Below are 17,542 nucleotides of genomic sequence, written 5' to 3'. Positions count from 1 at the left end.
TAAGAGTACTCAAGTGAAGGAAACATTAAAAGAAAATGAGGAGAAGACATACAAAAGGAGAGATAGATGGAAAGAAAGACAGGATTAAAAGGGAGGGAATGCAGAAGGAAGAAAAGGAGACAGAAAACAAAGAAGGAAAAATGGACAGGAAAACAAAAAGATGGTACAGTAACTAAGAAGGGACTGTATCCATGTATCATTTGCCTAAGTGACATTTTCCCCTTTAGGTTTCTTTCCACACCATGATTTAAAATCTCTTTCTTTACAAGTGGGTTGTTCCATCTTCCCATATCTGCACTGAGCAAGCTTTACCTAGAATAATACCAGATGGAATATTCTGTCCAGTTTCCATTTTTAGATGAATACACGGGGCCTGCTGAAGAAGGGAGCTTAACCAGGGCTTCAGATCTAGTGAGCAGCAGACCTAGGGCTAGATCCTCATTTTCCTGATGCCCAGTTTTTTGTAGATAAGCAATAAAGGTGATACGAGTTCTGAATTTTTAAAACCAATCAGGCTCAGAAATCTGGTTTAGTAACATATTGATTTAAAGTGGCTCTAAAAAAAAAATGAATGCAGCAGCAGACACTTTCAAAGTGACCTTTCCTTCACCCTCCAAGCAATGTGTGTGTGACTAATTATTACCTACTAAGCTGCACAGTTACTATTGTTTCTGGTCAGTTGCCACCCGGGTGAAACTATGAATGGGAGATGAGGCAGAACCTAAAACAATTTCCTAAAGTGAACAATGGTTTATAGAGGATAGATTTAAGTACAGTAATAAATGGGGCATGTGATGACCAAGATGAGGTTTAGTGTAGTTTCCATATTCAAATATCCTAAATTTTACTCTGTTATTTTTTCACTTAGCTAAAATTTTTCCAAGAGAAGTTTTAAAGAATGGCACATACACAATAGAAAAGTAATTTTAGATAACAGATCACCACTGATTCCCCCATATTCCCAGTCATGAATCATAAAATCCAATACAAAATCCAAATTTTATTTTATCCAGTAGTCACTTTTTTCCTATTTTCCTCATCCTTTTAAAAAATAAAAAAATCTAGCAAATAGTATAAAATCAAATAGTATAAAAAATCAAGCAAATAGTATAAAACCAAATAGTATAAAAATCAAGCAAATAGTATAAAATCAAGCAAATAGTATAAAATTAACAGCTCCGAATTTTGGCTTCTCTCCCTTTTCTGTTCTTTCATGATAAAATGACTCCAAAAACAATCAAAAGAAGAAAAGTTACTAATTCACAGACCCTATCTATGAAACTATGTTTATTATTTAGGCATGTCCATGTCAAACATTGTTTGGCTAAAGTGGAAAATGTTTTATATGAAATCAGCAGGATCTAAAGAACTTCTAAACTACAGGAAAGTTATCTCTGCCATCTCATACCCTGGTCACAAGTTATTTCTTTACATGAAGTACACTGCTGTCTCTTTTATTGTGACACTCTGCTCCAAGACTTATTTGGCCCAAACAGGGCTCACTAAGTAGATATAGTCAAAGTGCCAACGATCCATCTTCAAAGAACTTGATCATTGACACATATGAGAAGACAGTTACAATTGTAAATGAAGAAGTGAGTTCTCCAAAATCTAATGCCTTCCTTGCATAGCAGAGTTCAGATCTGTTTACCTTTCAAGAGCCTATTCAAATGCTCAATTGGCGCCAATAAAAGTTTTTGTCTAACACACTGATTCTGTGCCTATTTGTTTCTTGCCTCTCTGTTAAGCTTTATTTAACATTTTTCTCCTTCTCTTCAAAATTCAAACTCTATATGCAAGATTTTTGCATTCAAAAAAATTATGATTAGAATGAAATCTATGCACAGAGGGAAAGCCAATGTGAGTTGTTTCGAAAGTTGATTTTACCTTCACATTTTATTTTATTAAGCATAACCAATTCTCTGTCTCTTAGAACTTACAACATCATCACAAAATTGCAAGTCAAACTATAAAGGAGTCTCCCTTAAACATAAATCATGCTTTACTTACTTGACTGTTACTCTGTTGGATGTATCCTGGAGGTCACTCGGGTCAAAAAGTTGAGATTCTTTAAGGCCAAGCTCTTTACAACCTCTCAAGAATAAGATAATATTGTCCTAGAAGGAAAAAAAGAAATCCAAGTCTATATTATCTTAGATTATCTTTATGAACCAGCCCCTCCCAAGTTGCTGTAGGGATACTGGTCACTAAGGCAGCTATGGTCAGGTCTAAATCATAGCTTGCATAACAAATCATACTTTGTTAGGAAATGCCAGATAAACAGACACTTCAAACCTCCAAACCCACAGCCATGCCAGATTCATTTTTCCCTTTAGCTTGACACATTTGTATAAAACTACAAGTAAAACGCCATTAAAAGGAAAACTTAGGCCGGGCACAGTGGCTCACGCCTGTAATCCCAGCACTTTGGGAGGCTGAGGCGGGTGGATCCATGAGGTCAGGAGATCGAGACCATCCTGGCTAACATGGCGAAACCCCGTCTCTACCAAAAATACAAAAATTAGCCGGGCGTGGTGGCGGGGCCTGTAGTCCCAGCTACTCGAGAGGCTGAGACAGGAGAATGGCATGAATCCAGGAGGAAGAACTTGCAGTGAGCCGAGATCGTGCCACTGCACTCCAGCCTGGGCGACGGAGCGAGACTCCGTCTCAAAACAAAAACAAAAACAAACAAACAAACAAAAAAAAACAAAAAAAAGGAAAACTTAACATTGTTAGGGGGAACTGTACTCAAAAACAGGTATTCCTTATTGCTTCTTTGTCCATGTCTTGTTGTATATACATACTTTATGGGTTTTGACTAGTAATACCTTTGTGGGTGTTGACTAGTAATACCTCTTTGTGGATTATAAACTGGGTTAAATGCAAGAAAAAAAAAATCTAGACTTAATTGAAATGAGAAAAAAAGGACAGGGAAAGCTTTTAAAATACTAATGCAAAAGCCTGTCAAAAGAAAGTGAAATTTTCTCTAGCAGATACAAATTTACTCTGAATTGGCAGGCACCACTGACAATTAAGGAGGGGTCAGTCTCCATCTATTTTAAGTCATTAAGTACAAACAAATGGTTCTGAAAGGGACTGCAAATTGTGGGTCATCCTTTTGGAACTCCAGGATATTAGTCAAGAGGTTTATCAGTTACAAGTCTCTAACTGTCCTCTTCCTAAAAGACTTTTGAAGGTGGTAACTGATCCCATCAGTTAGTGAAAACTACAGGGTAGGGAATGTCGGCTCCAGAAGCCAGAAGCCAGACTGATGTGAATCCATCTGAATGCTGTGAGAAAGATGCTACAAAAATCTGAAATGATGGTGATTACAGAATCATATATTCACCCACGTGCAATTCAACTGAGTGAACAGAAAAGATATTTCCCAGTTACCCAGTTTGTAGTCCGGATTCTAAGATAACCCCCAATAATCCTGCCCCCAATGTACACACCTCTTCTTGAATGCAGGTGAAGTCTGTGAATATGATGGGCTATCACTCTGTGACATATCATTAGCAAGTTGACTTGGAGTTAATCAAAAGAAAGATTATCTGATTGGGCCTGACCTAATCAGGGAAGCTCTTAGAAGAAGGTGAGGTCAGAATTCATGCTGGCTATGAATTCTATAGCTGCAAGGAGATGAATTATGTTAATAACCACATGAGCTTGGAAGAAGCTTGGAAGATGTTCAGATAGGATCTCAGCCCGCACTAATACTTTGATTTCAGTCCTGTGGGACCCTGAGCTAAAAACCCAGTTACACCATGTCCAGACTTCTGACATTCAGAAAATGAGAGATAACCAAAGGGTGTTTAAACACATTAGGTTTATGCAGTAATAAAAAAATCAATACATCCAGGTTCAAAATAACAAGAGCAATAAGTTGCTAACCTTTCCATTGCCCTTATTATTCACCATGCATTATTCCAAGAACTTTACATATATTCACGCATTTAATTCGTGTACAACTTTATGAACAATTTTGACAGATGAGTGATCTAAGGCACAGAACAATTTATCAAACTGTCCAAGATCACATAGCCCCCAAAGGATGGAGGTGCAAAACAACATGTCTTATGTGAGGAACTCAAGCATAAAAATCCGAGGCCAGCACCAAAGGAAGATGAGGCTATGCAGGTAGAGGCTGATCATACAGGCCTCGAAGGCCATGGAAGGCAAGTTGCAGAATGTCACAGGGGGCTGTATCTGAGAAGTGAAAGCCTAGATCTATGGTGGAAGGAGACTGCTGCAGTTGGGGTTGGCGGGAGGTAGATGGTGTGAAGGAAGTATTCAAAGGAACAAGATGGGAGACAGGGAGACCAATGAGGAGTTACTACAACCTTGCTTTCCCCCAACGAGGGTGCCTTCATCCCAGGATGTTTTCTTTTTGGGTAAGCCTCGGTCTTTTTCAGCAGGCAAGAGATGCCATCGTTCACAAGAACTCACGGAGGCTGACAGTGAGCTAGCTGCTCAGACCAAGTCTGAAGTCACCTATACCCTCACCAGTGTCTCCTTCAGTCACTTTCCACATTTTTAAATTATCAAATGTAAGAGTTCCCTCCCATCCCCTGAGTTTTACAGTTTTCCACCTTCTCTGCCATATATGTTTCATTGATCGAGCCTGTCCTAGGTAGAAAAGAAAAGGAAAGCAGGCAAGGAATGAAAAAAGTGGTGATATGGAGTCCTTTTTAACAGACCCAAATTTTCTAGTTGTGCATTGATCATCTTGTTACTTAATTTAAATACAACATCTATCCTTTCAAAATACTTATTTTGTCCCAATATTTCAGTTACTTGAAATAAATTGTTTTCAACCTTTTTTTCTAATTAACTGTGTTATCACAAGACATATCAATGTATTACTGATTTTAGCTATGCCAACTACGCCAGTCTTACTTGCTTCCAGACTTGTCTTTACTCAGTACTCAGACTTCCAATTTGGGTCACATCATTTTCCAGAGAGCAAAATCTTCTCCCTGGAATTTTGCTTTTCTTATTGCCAGTGGAAGAAGTACATGTGGATGTTCACTTGGTATGCTTACTTGTAAATGATTGGTTAGAAAAAGAAGAAGGAATAAAAGTCACCTACTTTATTATTATTGGAATATTTATGAGCACATATGGAGATAAAAGTTAGTACAATAAACTATTGCTAAAAGTGGAAAATATTTTGTCAATATGAGAATCAAAGCTTGCTGGTGAATTTCTTTTTCTTTCTTTCTTTCTTTCTTTTTTTTTTTTTTTGAGATGGAGTTCCACTGTGTCACCCAGGCTGGTGTGTAGTATGCAATCTCGGCTCACTTCAGCCTCCACCTCCTAGGTTCAAGTGATTCTCCTGCCTCAGCCTCCTGAGTAGCTGGGACCACAGGCATGAACCACCATGCCTGGCTAATTTCTATATTTTTAGTAGAGATGAAGTTTCATCATGTTGGCTAGGCTGGTCTCGAGCTCAAGTGATCTGCCCACCTTGGCCCTGCAAAGTGCTGGGATTATAGGCATGAGTCACCATGCGCAGTTGGTGAATTCTTTTTTAAAAGGCTTTAAAAAATTTACCCATTATTGTTAAGAAAATAGGTTAAAGATAGGTGAAGGCTTTAGATATCAGACCATTATGGTGAATATAATTAATAATACAAACTAAACGTTTGTAGCTTACACTCTTCAAGCATTTGCCATCTATCTACCTGGTCTGTTCTGAGGATGTATATGGATTATTTCATTTATTTTCAAAACAGCCATACACCGCAGTCACTGTCTCCATTTTCTAGAGGAGTAGTTGAGGCACAGACAGGTTATACACTATACCAGTCACCCTGCTACTAAATCCAACTCCCAATTAACTCCACACAGTGGGGGGGGGGGGGGGGGAAGTTTCCCCAGATGTTAAAAATCTAAGTCTGAAAAGTACCAATTCTTTTTCCCACCTCTCCAAGTTTCCAGGTGCCTTATTCTGAATTCAGCCTCCCTGAAATTTCCATTTTAGTTTTTTCTCTTCTTGTCTCTTCTCTTTCCCTATGATGTTCTTCCTCCTTGCCTCCCACCAGCAAACAAACACACATAAATATGCACTCTCTTAACTTACTTGGCTCTGTGACTCTCAAATTCTCCACTGACTCTAGCCTTGAACAATCTTGAGGATACCACATTCAAAAACATGTGCACCTCTCACGTACAATTCTACCATTCAGGAACAGTAAACAAACCCTTTAACTACCCAATGAGGCAACTCCAAACCAAAGAGTGACGAGTACAGAGCCAGGTGAGTCTTCACTTGAGAGTGCAAGTATCCAATGATTGGCCTTTAAGCTCTGAGTGCTTTCTGCCCAGAGCAAAGCAAAGGAAGTGCTGACACTCTCTGGGAATCATTTGACATCACAATAAAGGACAAGACCTGTGACCAGCATGTAGTCCCCTAAGGGGTGCATGACTGTGACTCCCACAGATTCTCAACAGGGTGCTCCTCCTCCTATGTGCATTGCAGATGCACAGACCCGCCCTTGAACACCATGCTATGTTCAGCACGCAGCCTGCAAACACAAAAGCTTTGTGCTGCCAGCCAGCCCAAACAATTTGGGCTAGAAGATTTAAATAACTGCAGGTCTGTTTCCAGCTTCTTGCTACAACCTAATGATGCTGGAGTGGGGCCAGGCCCTAGGCAGAAGAAAAGCCAGAAGGAAGAGCCACCCAGCCAAGAGCTAGCAAGGGCAGCCACTGGAGCAAGCGAGAAGGGCTGTGCCTTTAATTACATAAAATGCATCCTGTGAATTCTCATCTGCCTTGCTGTTCACACTGAGATTTTTCCACATTTACAATTTCCAGCAAAGCCCACATCTTAGTGTGTTAACTTTGGAAGCCAAACACTAAAAGTGTCTCTATCCCAAGGGAAAAGAAGTACAAGACACTGCTTTACTATAATGGCTATATATTTAGCTCTTACTATCATGGAGCTAACAAACCCATACATCTTTGCAAGAAGTTTTTAAAGGACTCTTCAAAAAAAGTCAATATCAGGTAAAACAAAAATTGGCGATCAAAGCCATCATGACCAAATGCAATGCATGATCTTTGATTAGACCCCAGATCCCAGAGGCAAAACTAAGTGAGGGTGTAAAAGTCAAATTTAAATATGAACTGCACATTGGATGATATTGTTGAATGAATGTTAATTTTTTAGGTGTGATTATGATTTTGCATTTATATGAGAGACTGCCTTTATTTTTAAGCATCCATATGAATTATTTAGGGGTGAATTATCATAATGTCAGTAACATAATGTTCAAATGGTTCAAAAAAAAAAGTATGCAAGTGTATATATGTTCACACGTGTGGGGGAAGGGAGACAGAGAGAGAGGTTGCAACTATGTCTGCCTGTCTGTGAAGACAGAGATAAAGCCAATAGTAAAATAGTAACAAACAGTGAATCTAGATCAAGGGTCAGTCAACTTTTTCTATAAAGGGTCAGATAGTAAATCTTCTAGGCCTTGTGGGCCACATGGTGGTCTCTGTTAAAATAATTCAACACTGTTGTTGTAACCAGATCATATGTAAACAAACGTGTGTGTCTGTATTCTAACAAATTTTATTTACCAAGGCAGGCATTGGGTGGATTTGGTCAATAGGCCGTAGTTGGCTGACCCTCTATTCAGTTATTCACCATACCTTTCTTCGAATTTTTCTGTATGTTCGAGATTTTTCCCAAAAAAGTTTATGAGAAAAGGTTCTTGAATTTCTAAAAGATAAATTCGACTAGGTAGGATTGTGACTTCACTGGTAAAAATCTATTCCACAAAATTCAAGGAAAAATGGTTGTCACCTCTGAGATGACCACCACAAAGTCATGAGGTAAATCCTCAGGTGCTACTGATGGAAAGTCACCATTTCTGGCTAATTGGCAAGTAGTGCATAACATGAGTCTCAATTCAACAGACAGACATAACATAAAGTTCCTCAAAGAGTCTATTTTGTACTAGACTAATATTAATATATGAATTTATACCACTGTTTATGTAACTTCCATACATTAAACCCTCCTTGTTCATGGGCCAGTGGTTTCTCATTTCATTGATTTGTGGGCTTGCCCTGTGTATAAAAACATTCCCCAAGGGCTATGGGTAAGACCTGAGCTTGCTACCTTCCTAGGGCCTCTTACTCTACAGACATCCTTGCAACTCACTCCCTTTCCTTTCTCACTCCAAAGGCAAGGTGAGGGAATAGCCCAGGATGGTCTCTACCCCAGAGTATAGCAAAGTTCCTGACATGTACCAAGTGCTCACTAAATATTTAAATAAACTCAATTCAATGTGCTACGTGGTCTTCTAGGTATCTGTAACAACGAATAAAGCAGAATTCCTTAGTCTTCACAATCCATCAGATAACTGGAATTGTTCAAGATACACATAAACAGAGTTATGACATCAAATTAGAAAACAGAAGCAAGAGAAGAACAAACATATCAAGGAACAGGGCACAAGTAGCTTTTCCAGTTAGAAGCTTTTCCAGTAAGAAGCCTTGTCTGCTTCTTAGCTACATGTCCTTGGGCATAGTTCTTAACCTTTCTGATCCTCATATCCTCAGATTCCTAACTCGTAAGGTGGGGGATGCTATCGACCTGTAGGGATGTCATAATTAAAGAAAACATGCATTAAGAACACAGCCCAGTGTCTGGCACCTTCTGGGCACTCACTGTATGGAAGTTTTTATTAAGACATTCTTGTTCACTCAGGCATGAAAGGACCATGGAAGATGTGATGATGAAGAACAGTTTATCCATCTATGAAAAACAGGCACACTGTGTAGGTATAGCACTTGCCAGTTACATAGGAGATGGCAAAGAAAAAAAAAAGATAGTTGCTGCTATTGTTACTTAGTTGTTATTAACCACCAGCTTGGCAGTTTTATACAAATAGCCTCAAATTTAGGGGCAGGCTACATACCAAAAGTCATTTGTAAGGTAGCTGCTTATAAGCCATCATTTGTAATTATCCCACAGACATAAATCCTTGCATGGTGGTTCTAAGTTCAGACCAGAAAAGCCTACTTCATCCAAAGCACACATGAAGAAGAGTAGGAATTACATGATGGAACCTAAAAGCTGGGCAGAACACTTCAGTGGGAAAACAAATTCAGAGACGCCAGGTGCACGTCTCCTCTGACAACAGTTGGATCAAGGATCCCAACAGCTACAGAAGAGGTTTCCTCAGCCCATGGCAGTGCTATCAGAGGGAGAAGGAGCGGGAGGAGGGGGCCTCATCCAGGCCCTTCTTCCTCTTTTCTTCCGAAGGCAAGCAAGAAGCTCCTTGCTACCTTTCTCTTTCTTCAGTTGTCATTTCCATCTGAAAAAAGGTTTCTCTCTTTCCTTTATCTCCTGCACAGAGCAAGCAGCTTTCTGGCTCTGGGGCAGACACCCTGCATTTGGTAGTTCTCTGTGGAAACCAGACAGGGAATGAGAAGCTCCCTTCTGTGCCCAACCTTCTTGGCTTTATTTCTTTTACCCCGTTAGGGAAAGATCAACATGATCATGGATTTGGGTTCACAGAAAATGAAGGGAATGCTCATCTGGGTTTCAAATGAATCCAGACACCTTTACTGCCAGATATTTAAAATGCAATATATGCATAAAGCATCCATATAATTCTCAGTTTCTATAAATGAAAAGACTAGGTGGAAAACATTAAAATGTAAACTAGAATTACCTCTTTTGAAGTTCTCATTTTTATATATTTTCTACAAGAAATATTTGCCCTAAAAATCTTAATAAGGCCCAGGTGCAGTGGGTCACACCTGTATTGCCAGTGCTTTGAGAGGCGGAAGCAGGAGGATCCCCTGAGGCCAGAAGTTCAAGACCAGCCTGGGCAATAGAGCAAGACTCTCTCTATAAAATGTTTTTTTAAAAATTAGCTGGGCATGCTGGAGCATGCCTGTAGTCCCAGCTGCTCAGGAGGCTGGGGTGGGAGGATCACCTGAGCCCAGGAGGTAGAGGCTGCAGTGAGCTATGATCGCACCACTGCACTTCAGCCTGGGTAACAAAGCAAGACCTTGTCAAGCAAGCAAGCAGGCAAGCAAGCAAGCAAACAAGAGAATGAGAAAAGAACGAAGAAATTTTAATAAGGACTAGCATACCTCAGAAAGACTTTCAGATTTGCAAGTCTATCACAGAAGACCCAGATCTTGTTAGGAAATCCACAACCAACAATAATGTTACTTTTCTATTCTACCTATAAGACTTGTTTTTCTTTTAAACATGGTTTTGGTTAGGTTTTCTACATTTGAAGCAAACTCCCTTTAACAGAAATGCAATTAAGAAACTCAGAATTTAAGGAATACATTACCAAAATATCTCTAGGACCTTACCCAGTAATTAATAGAATTTGGGGATTTCCTGTACCTGCCGTGTGTTCACAGTTGCTGCCTCAGCCTGTATGGGTAACAGTCACACTCCAGTGACTGGCTGATGTCCAACAACAATCAGCACTTGCCAGACTTTCAATGCATTTTTATTTGCCAGGAGCACTTAATGAGGATACCAGCTCTTCCACTGAGAGAAAAGAGCAACTCATTCTGCCTGGGGGAATTCTGGGGAGGTTTGACCCAGAAGGTGGCCGCTGGGTGGCTGCTTGAAGCAGAAGAAAACATTTTATGGATGGGAAATGAGCAGAAGCACAGCGGATCACAGAAGAGAAAAGGGGAGGTGGGAAGGGAAGAGAACTATGAAAGGTGAGACAGAGGAGGGCTGTGAGTGTCTTGCTAAAGATCTGGGCTGTTCTTTGGGCAGTGGGGAAGCCAGACCAGTTCATGAGAACAGGAGTCCTGGGAAAAGATGTCAGGTGCAGTGGGAGAGAGCCCATGAGTGGAGGAGAGGGTCCATTTAAGATCCCAGGCCTGGCGTGGCCTGGTAGTTTGTGCCTGCAATTTCAGCACTTTAGGAGGCAGGCAGATCGCTTGAGCCCAGAAGTTCGAGACCAGCCTGGGCAATGTGGCGAAACCTTATCTCTACAAAAATAAAAAAAAATCAGATGGGCCTGGTGGTGCGCACCTGTAGTCCCAACTACCCAAGAGGCTGAGGTGGGATGACGGCTTGAACCTGGGAGGCAGAAGTTGAAGTGAGCCGTGATTGGGCCACTACACTCCAGCCCGGGCAATAGAGCGAGACCCTGTCTCAAAAACAAAACAAAACGATTAATTAATTAATTAACTAATTTCAAAAGATTTCAGGGAGAGCTAAACCAGAGGGGGAAGATATGGGCACCTCTCTTTGGATTGGCCATTGAGTGGATGTGGGGATAGAGGACGAGGGGAAAGATGGGGTTTCAGGTAATGCCATGGTTTTCAGCCATTGAGATCATCCTAAGGAACAAGAGCAAGAGGAGATCTGTGAGGAAGGGAAGTAAATTGGGAGCACTCTATATTTAGAGAGCCACAGCTCATCAGGGACTTATATTTGGGTTTGGAGTAGAGAAGCAAGGCCCCTGCAGAATACGTAGGTTTGGGAATCACCAACCCAGGAACACAGGAGAAGCCAAGGGAAAGCAGGATATTTCCTGGGAGAGGTCAGACATGGAATGAGCGAGGCTAACCCAGAGACATCATCCACATGTAAAGGACAGTTAGAGGAGGATGAGTTCATCATGCCTGAAGAGGAGCAAACATAAGGAGGAGGAGAACCAGGGAAGACAGTGCCAGGGAAGCCAGACCAGAGCACTGTTTTAGGAAGCACTGTGTGTCTGGAGTCAAATGCCACACCACCACATTGAGGATCCCAGCTCTGCCCCTTCCTGGCTGAATAGCCTAACCCTTCTCTGTCCAGGTTTCTCTTCTAAAAGCCTATGTCCTTACGAGTCCTATAGAACTTGTTACCTGCAACATTTCTGATCACATCTCCGAGGCTCTCCCCTACCTACCACCCCAGATGCCGCTTCAACCAGGCACCTGCTCGCTGGTCCTCAGACATGGCAGGTGAGCTCCTGCCAGGGCCTTTGCAGTGCTCTCTCGCTCTCTTTTAACCTAGATATCACCTAGAACAACAATAACTGGGGCATAAGAAGTAAATGCTCCTCCTCTTTGACCTTAGTCCCTCTTCTTCTAGGATTCTCATTCCTTCTCTCCTATAACACCTGCTCTTTCATTTCCAGACTTTGTTCTTTTCTCTCAGTCCATTTCTCTCTCCCCTTGTTGCCTTATTTCCTTCGTGATACAGTCTAGGCCGCTGCCTGGAGCTTCAGCATCCCCACCTCTCCGTCATTCTATAAGAGAACAAGGACTAGGAGGAGGAAATAACACAGATGGAACACTTAGCCTGGGACAATGAGCCTTGGCATCGAAACCAGCCATCTCTTGCCTCACTGGAAGAAGGATCAGCTGTGTGTCTATATGGAGGGACATCAGCAGGGATAACACTCTTGGCCCCTCCCTCCTCCTTTCCTAAGTTGATTTGGGAGAAGAAATTGGACATTCCTGCTCAGCCATTTCCATTCCGTGAGACAAGCTCTCGGTCTCTGCCATGTAGTAAGGGGCCTCTCTCTGTGGGGGAGGCCTGTGGTTGCCCAGCTGTGCCAGAAATGGGTGGATACATTCATTTAATTCAGGATTGAGGATTGGCAAACCCACTTTGTTGAAGCGCTAAACTCATGTTCTCCAATTTGTTCCATGAGAAGTCAAGATGATACTGTGATCTCTGTCTGATTCCCATGTTTATGTCTCAGCTGGAAGAGGAAGAGAGGAATATTATTTATCACCCTAAGTCCCTAATGCTTGACTCCCAGTGCTACTGGACATAATGCTGCCATGATTGGACCTGAAACTGCCACAAATTTATGAGCTCCCACATCAGTAGGCTCCTGGATCCACTTGTTAATCCTTCCAGGCATTCTTGGTCAGCCCCCTCTTCCAATCTTGGAAGAAGCGTGAACAAGCCTCCTCTACTTCCTTCCACCTCTCTGCCATGCCTTCACCTTCTTCTCACTCACAGATGTCATTAGCCCTCAAGAGTTAAATCCCCTTCACTTCACTCATCCCATATTCTGTATCTAAAAATGATTTTTTAAAAAGAATATAAAGTTGAATATTTTACGGTATTTTGAAATAATCTGTTACTGTTTTTTCAACAATGGGAGCAAAGTGTGAGTCTGGGTTAGAATGATGATGAGTCAGCACTTAGGCTATGTTAACTTTAACTTTTAAAGCTTACTCAAAGCTATCAACGGCATACTTGCTGTTTGAAAGGTAGTATATTAAGTGTTTTGAGCAGGAAGGAGTCATGATAAGAGACTCTTATTTGCAAGTGAGAGAAATCCAGACGTAAATAGGCTTATATTGGATTACAGAGTACAGTATGACCCAGCAGGGCGCAGGGTGGGGATGCAGCTGACCCACTGAAACAGCTGGAAACCAAGGCCTCAGGTACTGGGGACCTGGACTTACTTCATCTCTTGTCTGTCCACTCTAAATGTTGGCTTATTGGCTCTTGCTGTTCATGAGTTTCTTCCACATGAACCTCTTGTTCCCAAGTGTCATACATGAAGGCTGGTGCCCCCTCAGAGGACTGACTCTCTTCTCACTTGCAATTTGAAAAACATCCCAGGAAAAGACCCATATTGACCTGTCTAGGGTCAAGTTCCCTCCAACAGTAGCTAATGAAAGAGGATAGAAAAGACCGTGAATCCTTGGTCAGGGAGGAATAGAGAAGGAATAGTTTCCAAAAGAAGGAAAATGAGACTCCCTAGGGCAGACAAAACTATCAACACTGGCTGCACTCACAAAAGTGGATCAGATGTGGATTTTTCTTTCAGAGTTTTAGAGTAGAATGTGAATTACTACTATCATTTTTAGCATACAAACTGATCAAATTTGGTTTTGCTTTAAAGATATTCTTTTGGAACTATGCACTAAGCTGTAATGCTGCTTCCATTTGCTGAAGTTAACAGTCCTGATGTCAAAGAGGACCAACTACAAAATGAAGTGAGCATACATTACTTAATTAACTCTGCTTGGAAGAGCTTTGGAAGAACAATTCCTTGCCAGCATAGCATATATTAGTTATTTTTTCCTCATAGGACGGTTAGGGAAATAGAGTGCCCAACCCCAAAGACTCCGTTGGCTCTTGCACCCTGATTTTATCTCTATCTGGATTCCAGACTCATGACCATCCAAACAGCAGCTGTATCACCTCTCAAGGACTTGACATTCAAGCTCACTTGAGGGGCAATACCACAATGCAGCCTATCAGGAAAACTGTCTGGATTCCAAGGAATCTATCCCTCCAAAAAATTACTGAACTATTCCCCAGGCTACTTAAACTAACCTTAAAACCCAACATATGCATTAGTATATTATACGGCCAGATTGTTTTCCAACATAATTCACTAGTTGCATTTTGGGAATTGAATGAAAAATACCTTCACTTATTTTAGAATAAAACTGCTTTAACTATCTATCATATGCCATTAAACAGTTCCCATATATTTGACATGTAAAATATGACTTGAGAGCAGTGATAAACTGTGGTCTGTGGATTGCTATGGGTTTGGTACTGGTCCATGATGAAATAACTGCAGAATTGAAAATAAGCATTTAGGCGAGGCACAGTGCTCATGCCTATAATCCTAGCACTTTGGGAGGCCAAAGCAGGTGGATCACTTGAGCCCAGGGGTTTGAGAGCAGTGCGGGCAACATGATGCTATCTCATCTCTACAAAAAAATACAAAAATTAGCCAGGCATGCTGACATGCGCCTATAGTCCCAGCTACTTGGGAGACTGAGGTGGGAGGATTGATGTAGCCCAGGAGGCTGAGGATGCAGTGAGCTGAGATCACGCCACTGTACTCTAGCCTAGGTGACAGAGTGAGACCCTGTGTCAAAAAGGGAAGGAGAGAGGAGGGGAGGAGAGAGGAGGGGAGGTGGAGAGCAGGGAGGGGAGACAGAGAGGGAGGTAAGTGAGGATAAGGGAGAGTGGAGGGAGGGGAGGGAAAGGAAGAAGGAGAAGAGAAGAGAAAAGAGAAGAGAAGGCTAAGGCCAAAGCCATTTAAAAACTTTTTTTTTTTTTTTTTTTTTTGGAGACAGAGTCTCGCTCTGTCGCCCCCAGGCTGGAGTGCAGTGGGCCGGAATTCTCAGCTCACTCAAGCTCCGCCTCCTGGGTGGGTTTATGCCTTCTTCCTGCCTCAGCCTCCCGAGTAAGCTGGGACTACAGGCGGCGGCCACTGGCCCCGTAGTTTTTTTTGTATTTTTTAGTAGAGACCGGGGTTCACTGGTTACCAGGGATGGTCTCGATCTCCCTGACCCATGATCCGCCCGTCCTCGGCTCCCAAAGGTGCTGGGTTACAGGCCTTGAGCCACCGTGCCCGGGCCTAAAACTTTTATAACAATTTGGTATTCTACTCACATCCAACTGTGTGTGATTAATGAACTCATTTCATTGAACAGGGAGTATACCATTTTGGATTTTTTCCAACCCACATGAGTCATATATTGTGCTGAACTGTGTAATCAATGGTAGTAGAATCACGTATCAGTCTGAGTTGGGTTGGAAGTTAACAACAATAACAAAAGGCAAATCAATCACAATGAGATATCACTTCACACTCATTAGAATGGCTATTTTTAAAAAGACAGAAAATATCAAGTGTTGATGAGAATATAGAGAAACTAGAAACACTGTGCATTGTTGGTGAGAATGTAAAATGGTGTAACTGCTATGGAAAACAGTTTGATGTTTCCTCAAAAAGTTAAATACGGGATTACAATACGATCCAGCAATCCCACTTTTAGGTGTATGCCCAAAATAACTGAAAGCAGAGACTCAAATAGACACTCACACACTAAAGTTTATAATGGCCAAAATGTGGAAACAACCCAAATGTTCATCAGCAGATGAACAGATAAACAAAATGTGGTCTATACATACAATGGAATAGTATTTAGCCTTATAAAAGGATGACATTCTGACATATGCTACAGTGTAAATAAATCTGGAAGATATGCTAAGTGAAATAAGCCAGACACAAAAGGACAGATACTGCAGGATTCCACTTACACATGAGGTACTTAGAGTAGTCAAATTCATACAGACAGAAGGTAAAATAGAGGTTACCAGGGTCTCAGGTAAGGGTAGGGGATAATGGGTAGTTGTTGTTTAATGAGTAAAAAGTTTTAATTTGTGATGACGAAAAAGTTCTCAAAATAGTGCTATAGACCGAATGTTTGTGCCCGTCAATGTGATGGTATTTGGAAGTGGAGTGTTAGGAAGTGATTAAGTCACGAGGGTGAGCCCTCATAAATGGGATTAGTGATCTTTTAAAAGAGACCCCAGAGAGCATCCTTGCCCTTTCCACCATGGAAGGACATAGAAAGAAGATGGTCATCTATGAACCAGGAAACAGGTCCTCACCAGATGCCAAATCTGCCAGTGCCTTGATCTTGGACTTCCCAGCCTCCAGAACTGTGAGAAATAAAGTCCTGTTGTTTATAAGCCATTATAATCTATTTTGTTATAGCAGCCTGAACAAAGACAAATGGATACAGGTGACAATTGCATAACACTGTGAATATAACTTACTAAGCTGTACAACTAAAAATGGTTAAAATGGTAAATTTTGTTAGGTATAAAAAAATGCAAACAAACAAAAAAAAAACAAAAAAACAAAAAACCAGTAATAAACACATCACAGAGTCCTAGAAGATATGTCCCAGGAGATTCTGGAACAAATAAAGTTTGGAAAATGCTGCATAAAATATTCCCCACTTGGAGTTCATAATGTTTAGACTAACAGTTCTGAGAAATTCTTACTAAGAGACTCTTAGTTTTAACTCAGCTTTTCCTAAACTTATTGGACTTCAGAATCCCTTTTTCCATCATACACCTTTTAATAGCTCATAAAGCACAGTTTAAGAAATGCTGAGCTAGACGAACTACTGAAACACAGTTTATATTTTCACATCATATTCAAATAGGAGTCAAATAGTCATCACACTTTGGTTGTGGCTCATCATCTCAAACTGTCAACTTTCAATCCATTCCTACACTGGCAATGCCAACCCCCAAGATACATGAGACAAATAGGAGTCAAACATCAAGGTCTGATTAATCTCTGCATACTTCAATATTTGCAACAAAGGATATATTCCACACTTGTCTCTATAGGGCTGCAGGTAAAGACAATGATTTACTAGTTAGGGGTGACCCCAGGAACAAAGTATTTCATAGTCCAGGTCAGACATGTGGATGACATTAGGAAAAGAAACAGGCATATAGAGGTCAAATGAGTGTGAGAGTAAAGAGCCAAGTGATGAGATCTAAACACCATTACCCCATCATATTTACAGGTCACAACATTTCTACTGAGAAGGCTAAAAAGTCAGCCAGAAAAGAAACACCACAAAATAAAAAAAAAAATAAATAAATAAATAAAAAACCTGAAGTAATTTCGGTATTCGGAAAGTTCAGCTGGAGAAAAGTCTACTTGAAATATTCTGCTGATATTAAAATGTGTATGAAAAGGGAGAAGAGATACATAGGGTATGAATTCAAAGCAAAAAAAAAAAAAAAAAA

The 17,542-nt window shown here is 41.0% G+C and overlaps 1 protein-coding gene across 13 annotated transcripts in view; it reads right to left on the bottom strand.

Moving 5' to 3' along the window:
* LIMCH1 (LIM and calponin homology domains 1) overlaps positions 1 to 17,542 on the bottom strand; it is a 219,993-nt gene that overhangs the window by 105,507 nt on the left and 96,944 nt on the right. For all 13 annotated transcript variants that reach the window (XM_017854638.1, XM_017854646.1, XM_017854651.1 and 10 more), the window contains exon 3: positions 2,011 to 2,117. The gene's annotated coding sequence lies outside the window, so the exon portion shown is untranslated. The remainder of the gene's footprint in view (positions 1 to 2,010; positions 2,118 to 17,542) is intronic.

This window comes from Rhinopithecus bieti, unplaced genomic scaffold (genome assembly GCF_001698545.2).
Source record: "Rhinopithecus bieti isolate Rb0 unplaced genomic scaffold, ASM169854v2 scaffold_2339, whole genome shotgun sequence".
NCBI lineage: Eukaryota > Metazoa > Chordata > Mammalia > Primates > Cercopithecidae > Rhinopithecus > Rhinopithecus bieti.
The sequence above is the reverse complement of the archived record's forward strand: the minus strand, read 5'-3'. Positions and strand labels throughout refer to the sequence as shown.